The sequence below is a fragment of the Syngnathus floridae genome, chromosome 14, assembly GCF_059516105.1.
Source record: "Syngnathus floridae isolate MCC-2025c chromosome 14, RoL_Sflo_1.0, whole genome shotgun sequence".
Taxonomy (NCBI): domain Eukaryota; kingdom Metazoa; phylum Chordata; class Actinopteri; order Syngnathiformes; family Syngnathidae; genus Syngnathus; species Syngnathus floridae.
The window spans coordinates 2,536,130-2,555,324 of NC_142426.1; positions in this window are offsets into that span (position 1 = coordinate 2,536,130).

The following is a 19,195-nucleotide window of genomic DNA, read 5'->3' on the forward strand; positions in this document are numbered from 1 at the left end:
CCCTAATGAAGTGGTGTATGATTAGGTATACCTAAAAATGGCAGTGTACCTAATGGAGTGTCCAAGTGACATCACAGATCAAACGGCCATTCAGAAAGTGGGGGTGAGGGCAGGTGTGGCACTTTTCACTTAAACCAGGGGTGTTGACCTCCAGTCCTCGAGGGGCCGTGTTCCAACATGTTTTCCAAGTGACCCTCGTTAAGCGCACCTGCGTGAAAAGTTTTAGCTCCTTTCACGTTCAAAAGGAGCTAAAACTTTTCACGCAGGTGCACTTAACGAGGGAATACACACAAATGAAGAATGCTCTAAGCCTTGATGTCTATTCATATGCAAATGAGATAGGGGTCATAAAATGTTATGACCTTTTTATGACTTGTTATGGTATCATAAATCACCCCCTTTTGGATTGGGGAGGGGTTGGGGGCATCAAGATGGCGCCAGTTGTGACAGCGCCATCTTTGACTGTCGCCATTTTGGTTCGCTGGCGCCAATTTTAGATGAGGATATGTATGGGCATGTATTTTTATGAATCAAAATAGGTGCAACATCTGAGCTAGCTTTGCTACCAGCCAGTACGTGTGGGTTGAAGAAAAAGAAGGGGAGGGGTGTTTGTGTCAGTGTGGGGGGTCGCGTGTAATTTGACAAACAATAGTTTAGAGGATCAAGGGGTGTGTTTTGTTGAGAAAAAGACATCTAAAGGAGAAAAAAATCAAGGTGTAGTAATAGTAGAGTCAACGTTATTGGTGCCAAAGTTATCTGAAAGAGAAAAAGGAGAAGAAATCCTCTGAAAGAGCCTTTTTATGACTTGTTATGGTATCATAAATACCATAATACAAAAAAATCAAGGGAGGATCAAGAGGTTTTTTGTTGAGAAAATCATTGAAGTGTCGTCAGCATGGTGCCAAAGTTATCTGAAAGAGAAAAAATCAAGGTGTTTGACAAACATTAGTAGAGTCGGCATTATTGGCGCCAAAGATATCTGATGAGGTAGAGACTGCTGTAATCGTTTAATTTTGGAGGGAGACGAAGGTTGTCTAAGTTTAAAACATATCCTGATTAAAAAAAAACACGATACACAGAGGTGTGGTTTGAGAGAGGGGCTGGACCTGTTGTTGGTATATTACGCCAGAGTATTGTGCTGCTAGTTCACAGAAAAGAGCTAAGCTAAAGCTGTGGTGTTAAACTGCAAACCTGAAGCTCAAATCATGATAGCAGAAACGCCGGTCAGTATCCATCTTTGCCGTAAAGGCCCTGATGGCTTGTTAGATGCCCCTAGGAAGAAACAAATGTATCTAAAGCGTATGCAACAGAGGCCTACAGAAAAACTTGAGCGGAGCTGGCATCTAACTCCGAAGACTCTATGGGGATTTAATTTTTTTTACGAGACTGGTGAGTTGTCTTTCTTTATGAGAAATCAAGAGAGCTCTGGATCAAACAACAACAGCAACTATGAGCAGGCCGGTGCGTAGGTACGTTGAACTCAAATGACTGGGGTGTTTCAAATCAACTCCTGCCCGAGGTTTTGACTGAATTTCTCAATGAATACGGATTAGAAGGTGAGCTGAATGTAACTTGGATTTCAAGAATTACAGCCAGCGGAAGATGTTTTTTCCGGCTTAAAGTTTGTCCTCAAACTGTTGATGGGACAGAAGATGGAGAGCTAATTGATCTAATGTATCTAACGCTAGAAGTGTTTAATAGTGAATGTGGAGTTGTCCAAACACTACTGAATTTACCACTGACAGAATGGTATGAACGGATGCAACCGTTTGGTGAGAGTATTATGGGACTCTTCCTATCGAGCCGTGTCTGGACAAACGTCATCGGAGTGAAACGTAAACTGACTTTAGATTAACCCTTACTAAAAAAAATTAACTTTAAACTCCCCTCACCCCATCCTCAGCACAGTAGCCTGTGCTCCTCCTTGCCACCCCTCTTTTTTTCACCTACAGTCACAGAAAGGTGGGGCTGTAGTCATTAGCATAACTATCTAAAATGTATAAGAGCGGACTTGCAGACTCCTCTTTTACACACAAGAGCTCTGTCTATACATCAGAGAAAGAAGATGGCTAAAAAAATCCTCGCCAGACGACTTTTACCAAGTTTTGTACCTAGGGAACATGGGCCTGGCATCACACTCTGGTCCAGCCCTGACAACTCTGGTGCAGAGACAGATGATGTGGACACGGCCTTCATAGCGGCACCACGCCCAAGCATGGCGGCTGAACAACCGGGACCAACGTCAGCGACAGGGGTGGAAAGGTTTGAGATTCTTCCATTGCCTACTCCCGACCCGAGCGAACGCATGTCACCGATCTGCCTCGACGATCTGCAACCCGATTCTCTCTATGGAGCTTTGTCATCAACCTTTGACGGGTTTGAAACCCCTGAAACCTCGGGGTACAACCTACCAAGCACGGTAGCAGCAACAGCAGCAGCAGCAGCAGCAGCATGAACCGTGGTCCTCGTCGCGAGCCATCGAGCTGTTTGACGACGCATGCGCATGCTATCCTGAAAATGGCATGGATTTGCCCTGCTTGTCTGCTGCTGACATAAGACTCATGCTCAATACAGAGACAGAGGTGCCCGGTGATTTTGAGGAGGCGGACGATACGATCGTTACCAATTACCCCTCGCTGGACCTTGAGTTTGGCATCGTTCCTACGGTGACGTCGACACCTGTGAGAGTCAACACACAACAGGACGCGGAATACAATATTACGGTAGAGCCTCTTAAATGGCTGGTGATTGAAGATTACATACGCATGAAACTGGTGATCGCTCATCTTTTGTATGATGCCTTAATGAAACATGCTAAAATGACATGTGACGGATGTGCTCTTGACGACCTTAGCCAGATACATCATACATGTTTGTTTATTGAGGATCGAAGCTTTTATTTCTACGCGAAGCATGAAGCAGTGACGGCTGAGTTGTGCAATGCTGACTTCCTCCATACGTTGTCGACAATGCTTTTCTATTTTAAAACCTCAGCATCTCTTATAAACATTCGCACTACTGTTTCTGCCATTCTACACGACCTAGCTCACGAGTGCAAGATCTTTGCGCGGCTCCGTATGATAAAACAAGAAGCTTGTGACATTGTGTTGAGTAACAGCGAAGTCGCGCTCTTATTTAGAACGTTTGGAAAGACACAATGGAAAATATTGTGAAAAAAATGTGGGCCCAACTGGTGACTATCCTAACAGTGTTTCTAGATATAACCGGGGAGCAGCTAAAGAAGTTTAAAACTCTAATAGGGTCCAAAGTAACACCATCTATGTTATCTTCATTCATGCGTTATGTTAAACCTTAGGAGTTGTAGAAAAAAAATTTTTTTTACCATGTTGAATTTCTTTTTTTTAACCATGTTTTTATTTTTACTGCTGTGTGTTTTATACCTGTCTCTACTTATTAGTAATGTTTTTAAGAACTAGTTGATTTTTCTTTTTTTCTGTAATAAACTATTGTAACCAGAAAAGTGATTGTTTCTCTGTGTTTATTCAATTAAAAATCACAAGATGTCATACCTGTTTGTTTTATTAACAGCGTCACACTCTGATATCCAGCAGAACTTACCTAACAATGGGTGGCGAGAGATGTCTTCAGAAGCTTTATTATAATGCTAAAAATCTAGCTAGTTTTGGGTGAGAGACACGCCTACACAGAACAGTGGCTGTTAGCTGTAAAAACACTAAAATTAAAAAAGTGAAAGCTTTTTTATCCGATCAAGATGCTTACACTTTACACAAACCAGCCAGAATAACTTTTCCTAGAAATAAAGTTTTTGTTCGAGGTCCTATGAGACAATTCCAAGCAGATTTATGCGATATGCAATCAGTAGCACGCGACAATGATGGATATAAATATTTACTAACCGTAATCGATATTTTCTCGAAACGTGCATATGCACGCGTTTTGAAAGCTAAAACAGGTACACAGGTCACCAAAGCATTTGAAGATGTCTTATCAGTTAGCGGTTCGCCATTACGCGTTCAAACAGATAAAGGGGCGGAGTTTTTTAACAAACATTTCCAGAAATTAATGAGAGAGCACAATATTACACATTTTGCAACGTCTTCCGATACAAAAGCACAAACCGTTGAATGATTCAACAAAAAGTTGAAGTCGCGCATGTGGAGGTATTTCACAGCTAAGAACACGCAACGCTACATTGATGTAATTCAGGATTTTATTGTCAGTTATAATGACAGTTTATAAAAATGACACCAAATGCCGTAAACGAGGATAATAAAGATATTGTTTTTACCAACCTGTATACAAACAACCCTTTTCAACGCGGGGACAAGTTCCGGTTCGCTCCAGGTGAAACTGTGCGGCTTTCCAAACTAAGAGGGGTTTTTGAGAAGAGTTATTTGTAGAGTTACACAGACGAAATATTCAGAATATCAAAACGTCTCCATCGCGTTCCCCCCGTCTATAAAATATCGGACTTGGACGGTATGCCTATAGAAGGCAGCTTTTACGAAGCGGAATTACAAAAAGTAAAAATTAAAAAAAATAAAACTTTTCGCATACAGAAAATTCTTAAATCACGCACCGTGTCAGGCAGACGCGAGTCCCTCGTTCATTGGGTCGGGTGGCCGGCCAAATTCGACAGTTGGGTACCCGCGAAGAGTATTAAAAACATTTGATGTTCGATAAAACGGCCATTCTGTGAAAATTACAAGATGGGTGAAGACCAGAGAGAATTCTACGTAACATTAGCGTCAAATGCTAGTATGCATCTTTTTAGCGGAAACAGCCTCTCCGAATTCAAAGTTGAACTGGCGCAACATATCGATTAAAAAGGTTCGTGGGAGGTCGGTTTATGTGAGATTTCATACATCAACTCAATCCCTAACGTTCCTGAGAAAAAACGGGATTTCTATCTCAAACAGCCGAAGCTTCCTGCTCACAGAGGGGACGTGTTCCAAGATGATTCAGAAGTGCGTCACATGCTTAAAACTCGAGGCGGGGTCTACAACGATCATGAATTGTTAGCTTTGGACATTCAAACTCTATTAACTAAAGCGAGTAACAAAAAGATTGATGTCCAATTTGATCAACATAAACAGAAGTTCTTGTTTTCTGGCGAAGAAGGTTTGAGAATTATGTTCAAGAGCCCTCTAGTGTACATTGTTGGAATGAACCCTGAACATTGGCTCTCGCTCAAGCCAGAAGGCGTAAACGCACAACATCCTGCCGACAGACGAGCCGGATCATATTTCATGTTCGTCTACACTGACGTCATACATCACACATCCTAAGCTCCAATGCTTAGGACCCTACCTATTGAGGGTAGTTACGGCGACGTTATAAACAAAACTTTTAATCCTGTTTACTATTTAGATGTGTGCAGAAGCCATATTGAAACCATTTTGGTTTACCTGCCAACAGACCTGAACAATCCGATAGATTTCGAATACGGGAAAGTCATTCTCATTCTGCATTTTAGATCGAAATAATAAAAAATAATGATGACGTCAACAACGCATCCCGACCTGTATCGTTTGGTCGATTATTATGAAACACAAGTCGGTGGGTCATTTCAGGGGTTTTCTGGCGTGGTCTGGGGTCTATTTTTGCAAAACTATTCCGCTTCGTGATGCCGATGTTCAAAAACGGGTTTTACTTGGCGAAGCCACACCTTCAAGCCGCTGCTATAAACATAGCAACGGATGTAGCAGGGCGCGTCATTCAAAGAATCCACCGGAAACAAGACGATCAACAAGGTTCCGGGTTAGCTGTATTGTCACGTGGGGGACTCCATCATGGTGGGCGGAGAAAAAGAAGCGTTAAAAGAAAAAGGCGCTCGACCGGTCTCAGACCAGTTGTCAAGAAAAAGCGAAGGAGACGCAAGACAGATATTTTCTCTTAAAAAATGGCTCTTCTACATTTTAAATGGCAAGAGTGCGTTCTCTCAAGTTTGGACATCTTTAATGCGCCCTTGACGCAACTCTCCATAGAAGTCGAATTTCAACCTTTGTCCGCAATTGTGGACCAGGGCCCCATAGAAATTTTTATACCCGGGGACGGCTCAAAATATTTAGATTTATCCGACACTTCACTACATCTCCGTTTAAAGGTGACGCGTAGGGATGGGACAAATATTCCACCGCAAGAACAAGTTGGCATCGTGAATTTCCCTATAAACACAATTTTTAGTCAATTAGATGTTTCGCAGGGCAGGCAGCTAATCTCACAATCTAGCGCCACACACGCCTACCGGTCCATCATCGAGTTACTGTTAAACTTTTCAAACGATTCTTTGGAGTCGCAATTCACAGCAGGAATGTTCGCAAAAGACACTATGTTGGGTTCACAACATTTTTCTGAAATCAATCTCAGAGGCGGTAGGTCTTTTTGGCTTAGCGTTTTCTTCTGCGCAGAAGGACGCACCCCAGACACACAGCAAGTGTGGCTGAGATCCGCGCTCTTCTCGAGTTTAGCCGTGCCTTTTATTGAGAAAGAAACAATTGGGCAAGTGTATATGAACGGGTAGTTTCCCAGACAGGAAGGACATTACATAGTTACATCTCATGACCACAGAACAAGGGGGATACTCTTATGGACGGGGCAGTATGGACGTCTCATGACCATTAACTTAACAAAGACGTAGTCTTAGTGCCCCTGGGAATACATCGCTGTGCCGTACTCATGACTTCAACTTAAATAAGACCTTTGTCTGCTTCAGCCATCCCATGACAATCTCATGATCTGTACATGTACATGTCTAGCTAACTATGTATTACTATAATGTATTATTATAACTATGTACTTATTGTATAGCGCGGCTCATGACTCCAGTCATATGGTTCCTTAGCCGGCCATATGCCCCCAGACTGTCACATACAGCGGAGAATCTTGCACACATAAGTAGATACATAGATTCCAATGATAAAAAGTATATTATTCCCAACATTCCCCCCTGTTTAACATTGGAATTCATGGGAAAAAGATCAACTAATAACTACATATGTTCATAAATAAGCATGAAAGTTTACATTCCAGAGTTTATCAGAACTACATTCCTTCATCCGGCTTTGGCTATGTTGTCATAATGAAATGTATTTTGTTCTTTATCGTCAAGAAAAAATAGACAGGTAGGCGATTTACGCAAGGCAGTCCCACTCATCTTGTTCACGCTGGGCCAACATGATATTCTGGACAGCAGACGCTGATGTCAATCTTTTAGTCATGTGACAAATTAAAATAATGCCGCATGTGGTCATTTGATAAAGTAATGAAGGACATAATATTGACACAATATCACAGCATACTGCAAAGTTGAAATGCTCTTAGTTTTGCCCCCCTTGCATATGTATGTGTCTATCGATGCAAAGTCCAGTCCACTGAATGTTCAGTAGTGAATTGCTCTGGGATCACTGCCCAGGGCCTGCTGTCCATCCAAGATCTTTATGTCCACTTCACCGTCCTCAGAGTCTCTTCCCAGGCCCCGGTCAGCGTCCAGGAGTTCCCTAGTAAACGACATCTCCATAACCAGTCGTCAGCAAACAATTCTTCTCCTGGGGTTGTTCGGGGCACGGGGATGATTGGTGGTCGTCGTCTCATCGGAGTGTTCAATAGAACCTCCGAGCGTCCCTGCATCTACTCCTATGATCCAGAGGCCCGCGTGAACCTAAAACAAACAAACAAACAAACAACAACACTCCCCCCAGGAGTTATGAATTATCTCCCTTATTTCTCATCATGCTGTCAGTCTCGCACGATTTCTCCTGTAACTGCTGCCTGTTGAATTCTGACACGTCCTGTTAAGGCCTCCAAAACAAGTGAATCCGAAAAAGCATTGAATGTCACAATTAAATTTTATATGTATCTACTTACTCATTCAAACGTAACCCCACCCCCCTTTAACACATTCGCCCAATGTGTCATTAGGCATTCAAAAAGAAACCGGCAAACGTCCTACCACATCATCACGTCATGCAGCCAGTCTTGTCGAACCTTGCAGGACCGTCATCCCCAAGTTCCTGAAAATTGACTGTGCACCTCACACTCGGCAACACCGACAACGGACACTTGTACTCACAAAACCACACAGGCAACGAGTATCTACTAAATGAAAATAGACACACAATGAATCATGGCGCCCGAGGATTCCGTCCTGAAACTTCTCAATCATCATAAAAATCAAAAGGGTTAGGGTTAACATTTTCATGTGAATTCAACATAAACTTTCCAAGACTGCAATCGACAACCTGCAAAAGTAATGCAAGTTAAAAACAACCAGCAATCTGCTCCTTGGCTGGCGGTTGACGCTGTAATAAGTCAAGTGACACACAGAAACAAAGCAAAGCTCGCACTTGCCACAAGCAAGCTTAATGGTTAATATGTATGGTTGTCATCTACATAGTCTGTCACCTTGTCGGGTGAGTCCAGGTTCGTCATGTCATATGTCCACCATCCTAGTGTTTGATATCAGTCCTGTCTTGTCCATCCGTGTTGCTGAATTCGGCCTTCTCCATGAACTATTTTGTTGTTCATGGTGCCTTTGATTAACCATCGGCTGTTAGTCATCACGCTTGGGTGTTCCCGTCTCAGGTGAGAGGAATCTTACCCTCAACTGTGACCCTTTCATGCCAACTCCAAAATACTTTGGCCTTTCATACTGCCCTCAACACACACACACATATTCCTAACCACACAAGCGCCAATCCATTTGCATCTATCTCTCATACCACAACAAACAAATTTAGTATGTGTAAGTGAACAGGCAATCAGCGAATACTAACAGTAAACCCTTCATTTCTGGATGTTCTTCCCAAGTGAATATTTCGTACATTCGTACCGGACCTTTATCGTAAAATTGCCAATTAAATGCCTAAAACTTCAGTCATTTGTTCTGCTGAGCATGTTCATGGGTGAGCATGGGGAAAGAAGCAGCCTCAGCAGGTCCTTAAATAATCTTGTCCTAATCCATCGTTCTGATCGAGCACCTGGGTAGAGATACTCAAAAGTCTTCCTCCAACAGTCTACTCCACTACGTTATTTTCACTTTGCCATGTTAAGGCATTTGTTTTCCGAGTCCTATCACATTTGTCATCGCGTTCACTGTCACTTGGTGTGAGTCTTATGCAGTGTTATTCTTAACTGTCAAAAGTTTTCATGGCTGTTATTCCTTGATCTTATCAGACTTTTTGTTTTGACACCAGAATTTCCCTGTGAGGTGTGATTAACTTCTACTTTATTAATTACCACCATTAAACAATCTAATCACCTTTTGACGGCATCCTAGTAGATCCTAATGCCCTATTTTCCCTTCTCCAAACTGTCAATGACTAAATGTCTAATTGTTAAGCTGGATGGGCTAAATGTGATTCTACTCTTATTTCTTGCAATTTTAGCCTATCTGTTTTATCCAAATTTATCCTCTGATTATGATACTTTTTCTTTCTTCGTAACACTACACAATTTGTTCCTTATTTATTTATTTATCTTTTAGCAAGACTCCTCAGTTGTGTCAAACTCAGTGCCCAAGCAAGCTTCCATCCACTCTGACCCAAGCTCCACCAAGTTTGATAACGTCTCAGCAGCTTGATGCATCTTTCAGATCTCGTGTGTCTTTCGCCGCACCTCATTGTCAGGTTGTTATCTTTGGTTGTAGTCTCAGAGTCAACTCATCCCTCACTCTTGGATGAGTCCATTTTCAACTGAGTCCATTCTCATCTTGTGAGTTCCTTCGTTCTTTGTACTTCGCCTCCGAGGATGTCGTTCTCCTCCAGGGCATTGTGCTCCCCCCAAGCACAAATATAGTCCTTCTTTGCTCTTGCAAAGGTCAAAGGTGCCTTAGAGCCATGCACCATTTTTCTTGATGTTCTCAGCTGTCGGTGGAGTCTCAGGATCGAGTTTCAGAGTCACTGATGGATACTGAAAAAGACAGACTGGGATACCAAACTTAAATATCATCTTCCAATTTGACATAAATTTCATAGTGCCTTCTGTTAACCAAACTTCAAATTCTACTATTATCAATAATCTAATCTACTTGAGAAGGACAGTGGTTTTCCTTCATGAGCGCTCGGATGTATTGTGATGGACCTCATTTGAACCATTTTAAATTGACAGATTACCCTAAACTTAAATTGCAAGTCTTAACTGTGATTTCTCTCAATTATACTGTAATTTCCAGAAGCTCCTCCTATTTTCAGGCTACTATCTTTCTTTTGTTTTCCTAACTTTGATTTTATGCCATTCTCTCTATTACCTTTCCACCTTTCCTGATTTGAGCCTTCAATTTCTGATAAAGTTTCCAAATTTTGCCTAGTATCATCTCTATTTTGACCTCAGTATTAATGGTGTTATGCTCACTTTACAGATATTACTGAACTGTCCTGAATTTATAATTGACTGCCACTACATCAAAGGCCATTTCTCAGCTGTTCACTTTTTCCATGTTCCTGTTAGGCTCCACTATTCGAATCTAGGATGTGATTTTCATATAGAGTTTCTTTTAGGTTCCTGTGTGGATCATGTTTCACACAAACAGGACATGCTTAAATTTTTTTGCAAGAATCTAAACCAAAGGTAACTAATAGGTAACTAATAACTCATCTCCCCCCTGTTGTCACATAAGTGACACAACCGGCGTTGCCTTAAAAGTCATTTTGGCAAAACAGTTTTGTTATTGACATCGTCAATAACACCTTATCCATTATCACACCCTTTGTTGTTTGAACTAATACCATTTTCAATTTTGTCAATCCTTCTTCTACTTTTGTTGTCCACGCGAATGTATCTTTGACTGCTAACGGCTGTCCATGAGCCACTCCTGTTAGTGGTTTAGCAAGTTCAGCATAGCGTGGAGCCCAAGCTCTGCAGTAATGACAGAAAAAAAAAAAAAAAAACATCAGTTGTTCTTCGTAACAGGTCGTGGTGTGTCTAATATAACCTGTTCCCTGCTCTCCCTTTCGCTGAGAGTAAACCAAGATAGTTTACTTCTGGTTTTTACCCATCCTAACTTCTGTTACTTGACTTCACTTCCTCTCTGGCCTAAATGCTGCATGAGGAGAAAGGAATCTCATCCTTACACTTCCTTTGTTTCAAAAGCAATTATCATCATTGTAGACGAAAACTTGAATTTTTGTCTATTTGAAGCCCTCTGAGACTGTTTGTGATTTAGGGCTATACAAATAAACTTGACTTGACTTTTAGATGAAAGCGTAAAACGAGCCATTCAATTCATGATAATCAGTCAACCACTGTGAAATAAGCCCTATTTTCTTTTCTTAGCATTAAATATGCTCAAAATCACTCTTTCTTCAAAGTTGTTCTACTACTTTTCATATAGTAGTCTCCAACAACGTCAACCATTCAACCTGTATCTTGTCATTCATTCCTGCTCATTTGCATCTCACACACGCGCACACACACAGGCACGCACGCACGCACTGGTCTCACTCTCCTCAAGCTCTCTTCAAGCTGTCCACACATACTACATCATTTTTAATTCACAGTCCTCATTTGAATCTCTCCTATCTCAAGGTTCTTGATAAAACAACCCACTCCTTCCGATTTTGACATATTCCAAAAATTCACTCAAGAGATGCTTGCATTCAATTAATTCCATAAGCTTTTCTTTTCCACAAAATTTGCAAATTTAGGGAAATTTTCCTTCCACTCATTCTTAAAGGCAAATTCTACATTTCACCTTTACATTGTCCCAGTTTGAAAATCACATCATTCAGCCCATTCAAATCACATCACACTGGGAAAGTTTTTCAACATTCCCGAAATTGCAAAATTAAAAAATTCATGTTTTCATGTTAAATTATTACTTCTTTGTATGGCATGCTCAAACTTGGCCAATAAAAGATTGATTAAAATTTCTGCAAAATTTTACAAAATTCATATTTCCCCTCTAAGTTCTACACGTTTCAACTGATTCAGTTCTGGTCGAACATCATTCTGTTGCATCTCCTAAGTATTTATTCATCTTTTTTGCCTGCCTTTACACCAATTTCTCCCAAAAATGCATTTTCCAGTTTCAATGTCTTTTTTTTTTCTTGCGGTGCAAATCGAATAGACCGCAGTCTAGTAACTTTCCTTGCACACTATTTTAGCCAATTTCAAAATTTTAACACATAGACACACATAAACACGCAGAGAACACAAGGACAAAACAAAGGCCCACAACAAAAACACAGTGCACAAACAACATCAACAAACAATGCTGCAAACGTCTTCCTCTATTTGATGTTTTGGTTTTACTATTTTTATTTATTTTTTCTCATATTAGTGGCCTTTCAATAAGGTTTGACAACTGTATCATTCGCATACATCAGCGTCATTTATACTTTGGGGAAATTTAATAGCCTTGGTCATGCTTCTTGTTTGTACAGGAGTTCTTATTGACTGACCATGATATATTTTGCTATTATATGGGGGGGGTTTCAGGTCTTTTAAATTAGATGCATGTTTTGCATAGGAGCAGAAGGAGCTTCTGCCTCAGGTTCCTCTTCTTGAGCCACGCCTAACAGTGCGCCTATGCACTATAGCTTCATTGTCTGACAATCATACTTGCGGCCTCAAGTTTGGTAACTTATTTAACGTATACTTCTCATCCCCTGATACATTGTCAGTAACACTTTGACGGCCCCCCACTTTAATCAATTTAGTTCAACATTTAAATCATAGGGATTTCTAAAGATGGAATGTTTCTTTAGTGCGATAACAACTTTCTGTGGTAATTCCTGCTTCGACCAGTTTTCTGGTGAGGAATTCCACAGAAATTTGCCATTTCTTCCCACCATGTTACATGCAGCACAATAGCGAGTGATACGTGCTACCATTCACACACACATTCACACCGCGGAATTTTCTTAACACAACGAGGTGTATTTCCGTCTACAAGTTCCATCTGTAGACCGAATTCCTATCACTTGGAATTCACAACAAGGACTCCGCCGTCCTTACCCGGGTACCCTTTTCCTGGGGACTAAAATACCCCAACCACGCGGCCAACGAAGAGGTCTCACCGAGTCTCTGAGAGATTTCTTTTGAAGATTCCGTCAATCATCGCTGCCGAGAGGTGCTGAACTGGACGCCGGCCTGGTGGATGAACATTGCTCCCCAGGGCTTTCCTTCAGGCGTCCTGTGACCTCTGCCGTGCACGGATTCGGCGTCTTCAACACTCCTCGGATCAGCAAGCAGATTTTCAGGAATCCCGGACGAGCCCCCAAAAATGTTGGGTTCACAACATTTTTCTGAAATCAATCTCAGAGGCGGTAGGTCTTTTTGGCTTAGCGTTTTCTTCTGCGCAGAAGGACGCACCCCAGACACACAGCAAGTGTGGCTGAGATCCGCGCTCTTCTCGAGTTTAGCCGTGCCTTTTATTGAGAAAGAAACAATTGGGCAAGTGTATATGAACGGGTAGTTTCCCAGACAGGAAGGACATTACATAGTTACATCTCATGACCACAGAACAAGGGGGATACTCTTATGGACGGGGCAGTATGGACGTCTCATGACCATTAACTTAACAAAGACGTAGTCTTAGTGCCCCTGGGAATACATCGCTGTGCCGTACTCATGACTTCAACTTAAATAAGACCTTTGTCTGCTTCAGCCATCCCATGACAGTCTCATGATCTGTACATGTCTAGCTAACTATGGGGCTTATTGTATAGCGCGGCTCATGACTCCAGTCATATGGTTCCTTAGCCGGCCATATGCCCCCAGACTGTCACATACAGCGGAGAATCTTGCACACATAAGTAGATACATAGATTCCAATGATAAAAAGTATATTATTCCCAACACACTAGGGGGCGCATGGACTCCATCGCGGTCGAGTTTTTGCGTCGCGCGCAGCAGATTGCAGGTTCACGTGAATTTCACCTAACGGGACCGCTTCATGAAGATATTTTCTTTTCTGAACGTCATCTATTGAATAATGTGGATCTGCGCCTGAAGTTAACGGGAGCTTCTGATGATTTCTGTCTCATGAGCGCTCCAGACAGCGACTCGTGTCTCAAAATACTAGGAGCATCCCTATTTGTGAAAAAAGTAACAGTCTCACCGGCCGTAGCAAAAGGCCACGCCGCCGCTTTACAGAAAGGTAATGCGTTGTATCCATTAACCAGAATCAATATGAAGACTTTCTCCATTCCTCAAAACTCAAGAATCTGCCATCAGGATAACCTCTTCCTCGGACATATCCCTAAACAAATTGTAATAGCCCTAGTAAATCACAACAGTTTCATGGGACGGAGAGATTTAAACCCGTCTAATTTTTTGCATTATAACATAGAGTATTTGGCTCTTAGTCACAAAGGTCGACAAATACCTGCCAAAGCTTTTCAGCCCAATTTCGAAGCTGGGATATGTACACGTGAATTTCTTAATTTATACACAGCAACAGGGCGTTTTTTGAAAGATCTACCTCTTTGTATCGATCAACAGGATTTTAGTCAAGGCTACTCACTTTTTGTTTTCAATTTAAGTCAGGCAGATGATTCTGGGGCTTTGACACCTATAAACAACGGTGTATTACGCCTAGATTTACGTTTCCGTATGCCGTTACCACACACAGCAACTCTTATTGTATACACTGCATACGATTCCCTTATTGAGATTAACACCAAGAGGGAAGTATTAAAGGGAAATGTGCTTTTGGGAGTTTGCAAACATATTTTTAAGGTTGTGTTAAACTTATAATCATATTAATATCTAGTATTGGAGTGCTCGTGTGGATTGGTGGGGGCCGAGGAATGTGCAGGCAAACTGCATGAACTTGTTTTCTTCGAAGTGTTGTGGAATAGGCCCGGATAGGGAGTACCGGAGGAGACCACCTCAAGGTCGGTGAGGAAGGAGAACAACAGCACGTCTATGAGACCAGGCTTCGAGGGGAAAACCCAACCGTCTGACCTCAGCGACACCTGGACCGGGGAGGAGATGGCCATCGACCAATCATCTCACAATATTTTGCATGCTTTAATATTCATATTGTGTTTCTTTAAAACTGGGCAACCCGGAAGAATGTGTCGTCTTTTGGTGGTCACAAAAACGCACGAGTTTTAGTGTGAGGGACCCGGGACCCAGGCCTGTATTAGTGCGCTTTGTCAGGAATAAACAATTGGTAAATTTGGTCTGATTGATCTACTGGTCTTCTCTTTGACAGAACGAACTCGCAAAATTGTTAGGTGCGCCAGTGTGTGGATTAGGACATAGCAATTTATGTGTTAAGTGTTGATCGCAATTTGGAGTCAGATCAATAACTAGAATCCGTAACCTAACAATTTCTTGGTGACCGCGGACGTGATGTCAAGAGAAGGGTAATTGACAACTCGTGGTCTTTAGCCAAGACACCGGACAGTGTCAGGGACACTGTCTCCCGGTCGGCGAACCGTTTGGAATAAACACAGAGGAGGCAAGGTGTGGCTAAACAAATTTTTGGCTCTGATGAGTGGGCAGAGCTGTACACTCGGTGACATGCGCCAGATGTTGGCAGGAGCATGCTCCCTAGTGCAATTGCAGGCAATTGAGGACGCAACAGGCACAGCGAGACTGGGGAGGGAGGTGCCCTTGCCACAAGTAGCAGCGCCCCTGTTTGAAAACATTAAATTGACTTTCCCACAACCCACCGATCTGGCCCCCACTATGTTTCCTTATGATGTGAAAATGTCACCTGCACAACATTATGTAACATGTGTGGAGAGTTGGATTGAAACCACAGGTCGCCATCCGGCTCTCACGCACGAGGCAGAGGTGCTCTTCCGAACGGCGCTGCTGGATGGACTTCCGCCAGATGTGAAGAAGCAGCTAATGTCAGATCCTGACATTCTGGTTTGTGCCGAAGAACGATTTAAACGTCATCTTTTGCATCACTGCAGAATGTTCACTGAGTCACAAGCTAAAGTTGAAAACGAGACAGACGCATTATCTAAACAGTTGTTGAAATTACAGTTGGCAAAAATGCATGGTGAAGCTAAACAGTCTAAATCACAGAAAAAGGAAATGCAAATGTCACAGGCTCTTCAGGTGGTGGGGCGCGGAAGGGGCCAGTTCCGGGGCGGATACAGAGGCCGGGGAGGGAGTGCACCTGCTTACCCGGGGAGGGCAGCATACAAACCCCATTCGCCCAACGCATGTTTCATCTGCGGCGAAACCGACCACTGGGCAAAAGAATGCCCACAGTATCGACCGCGCGGAGCCACCCCCCCACAAACGCACGGAGGTCAGTACTACCAACATGATGATCTCTGGTGTGGACAATTTGAATAGGGCTGCCCGGGGAGCCAGGAAAGCAGTGGCCCGGCGGAGCCAATGCTTCATGTGACAGTGGAAGGAAAAACCTGTGAAGATGCTGGTGGACACAGGAGCAACTTATTCATCAATAAACACTGCCCTTCCTGTATCCTCACTGTCAAAGAAAACAACGACTTTAGTCGGCTTCTCGGGACAACCACGTACTCTGCCTTTCACCAAACCACTTGAAACTGTGATCACCCGGACTGGGTGTAGACTGTGGCACAAATACATCCATTGCACAGACACTCCGATCAACTTGATGGGAAGGGACTTGCTGTCAGCCGTTCAAGCCAGAATTCTGTGTGGGCCAGAGGGAGTGATTATTCAATTTCCAGATGGCGTCAGCATCCAGTGCTCACAGCAGCTACAACAACATGGTCAGTGGCTGATGGCGCCCCTACCGGCAGAAGCAGAAACTGCAACCATCTACTGGGCCAGGCTGGAGCCAGAGACCCCTGCTGGTGGCGGTGTGTTCTCGACCTACCTACTGTGGAAGCCCTGGATCTGCTCACTGGCGCCATACCACCCACCTGTTGATCCTTTGCATTGCACTCTATATTATGACCGAAAAAGTGATGATTTGTTTGAAGAAATTGAAGGGCACATGTGGGATTTAACTTCATCATCCATTTTGACTGGTAAAGAGGGAGTCGCAGCGGCAACTGAATTGACATATGAACAAATGCAGTGGTTCAAAATGACAGAGAAAGGGGTGCCACACATTTCGCTGGCTCTTGCCCCAGGACACGAGGCCAGACAATTGGGCTCAATGGTCAAGCAGTTGTTGCAACAGACCGATTGGCGGAAAACTCACATACCTAATTTGTACTGGTCTGAGTCTCAGAATGCATACCAAATTAAACAACCCATGGCAGACACAGGATTGCTGGAGATGATGTTGGTGTCCCGCACACACGGTAGGGAGTTAACTGATCATGAGGACGCTGAAGTAATGCTGGCGGGCTTGCCCGACACACTGTGGTCCCAGGGTCCATTTGATGTCGGGTTTTGTCATTCGGTGGCCCCTAATGATCTCCAAATGGCTGAGACGCAGCCTATCAAACGGCCTCAATATCGTTGGCCGAAAGAGGCGGACCAAGGCATGGAAGACACTCTGTGTGGCCTCTGGGACGCAGGGGTGTTGGAAGTGTCCGACGGCCAAATCGCACTCCTTGCTGTGGCGTTACCAAACTGGGTGGAGCTTGGGTCAAGGTGGACAGGAGCTTCATTGTGCACTGAGTTTGACAGAACTGAGGAGATTTGATAAAAAATTGAATAATGCGTAGAGCTACAGAGAAAAGCATCATAGTCAGAGATTGAACAGATTTGGATAAAACAAATAGGCTAAAACGGTAAGAAACAAGAGCGAGATCTGATATTTTGGCTCGTCAGGCTTAAGAAGTAGAAGTTGAGTTAGATACATTTTAGAATAGGACATTTGGACTAAAGTGGATTCAGTCAAGAGGAAGAGGGGCATTTTGGCATTTTAACAGGGATTGACAGCAAGGGAGATTGAGGATAGAAGATCTGGAGAGCAATGACGTAAATTACATTAAAAACTGCCCATTCTAGGGAGAGGTGCTGGATGGTGTGACAGGCAGGATTTTTAGGAAGAGAAAAAGGGGGGAGTGAGACTCGCCAAGAGGGGCAATAAAGAGAAGCAGACTGAGAAACATATTTTTATGCTAGACAACAGGAAAAAGGGGGAGAGCCAAATGATGACGTAAAAATCCAGAGGGAATAGTCGGACCCATCTTTATTGAATTTCAAAGTCAAAGTCAAAGTCAGCTTTATTGTCAATTTCTCCACATGCCAAAGACACACAAAGAAACCGAAATTTCGTTCCCCCCTATCCCACGGTGACAAGACATGGCTCACAACAGACAAACAGTAAACAAGTATAACAAAAGCGTGCTGAATAAATAATGAATAAATAACACAACAATAAATAAATAAATAATTAATTAAGAGGAGCGTAAAAACGCGTACAGCAGACATTCCCGAAAATAGCGCAACAGTGCCGCACGCTACGCAGAAGGGGGTAGCGAGTTCAGGGCCCTAACAGCCTGGAGAAAGAAGCTGTTGGCGAGTCTGGTGGTGCGGGAGCGCAGGCTCCTGTACCTCTTCCCAGAGGGCAGAAGGTCAAACAAGGAGTGAGCCGGGTGACTCACATCTCTGGCAATCGAGGTTGCCTTGCGGGCGAGATGGGAGGTGTAAATGTCCTTCAGGGAGGGAAGCGAAGCACCAATAATCTTACCAGCCGTATTCACTATGCGCTGCAGGGCCTTCAAGTTCTGTTCAGTGCAGTTACCACCCCAGACAGCGATGCAACTGGTGAGGACGCTCTCAATGGTGCCACGGTAGAATGTAGACAGGACTGCCTGAGGAGCACATGCACGCCTGAGCTTCCGCAGGAAATACAGGCGGCGCTGAGCTTTCTTTGCCAGTGACGAGGTGTTCGCGGACCAGGAGAGGTCCTCACTGATGTGCACCCCCAGGAACTTGGTGCAGCTCACCCTCTCCACCACAGCACCGTCGATGATCAGCGGCAGGTGTGTTGTGTGACCCTTCCGGAAGTCCACAATGATTTCCTTGGTCTTACTGACGTTCAGCAGGAGGTTGTTGTCCCTGCACCACGTGGTCAGAAGGTCAACTTCCGACCTGTACCGAGTCTCGTCGCCCTTCGTGATGAGACCCACCAGAGTCGTGTCGTCAGCAAACTTCACTATGCGGTTGTCGCTGTAGGTCGCAGTGCAGTCATGCGTCAGCAGGGTGAAGAGCAATGGACTGAGCACGCAGCCCTGGGGGGCCCCCGTGCTCAGCGTGATGCTGGCGGAGATTTTGTCGCCAACACGCACCACCTGAGGCCTCTGACAGAGGAAGTCCAGTATCCAGTTGCAGAGGGAGGTACTGAGGCCCAGCT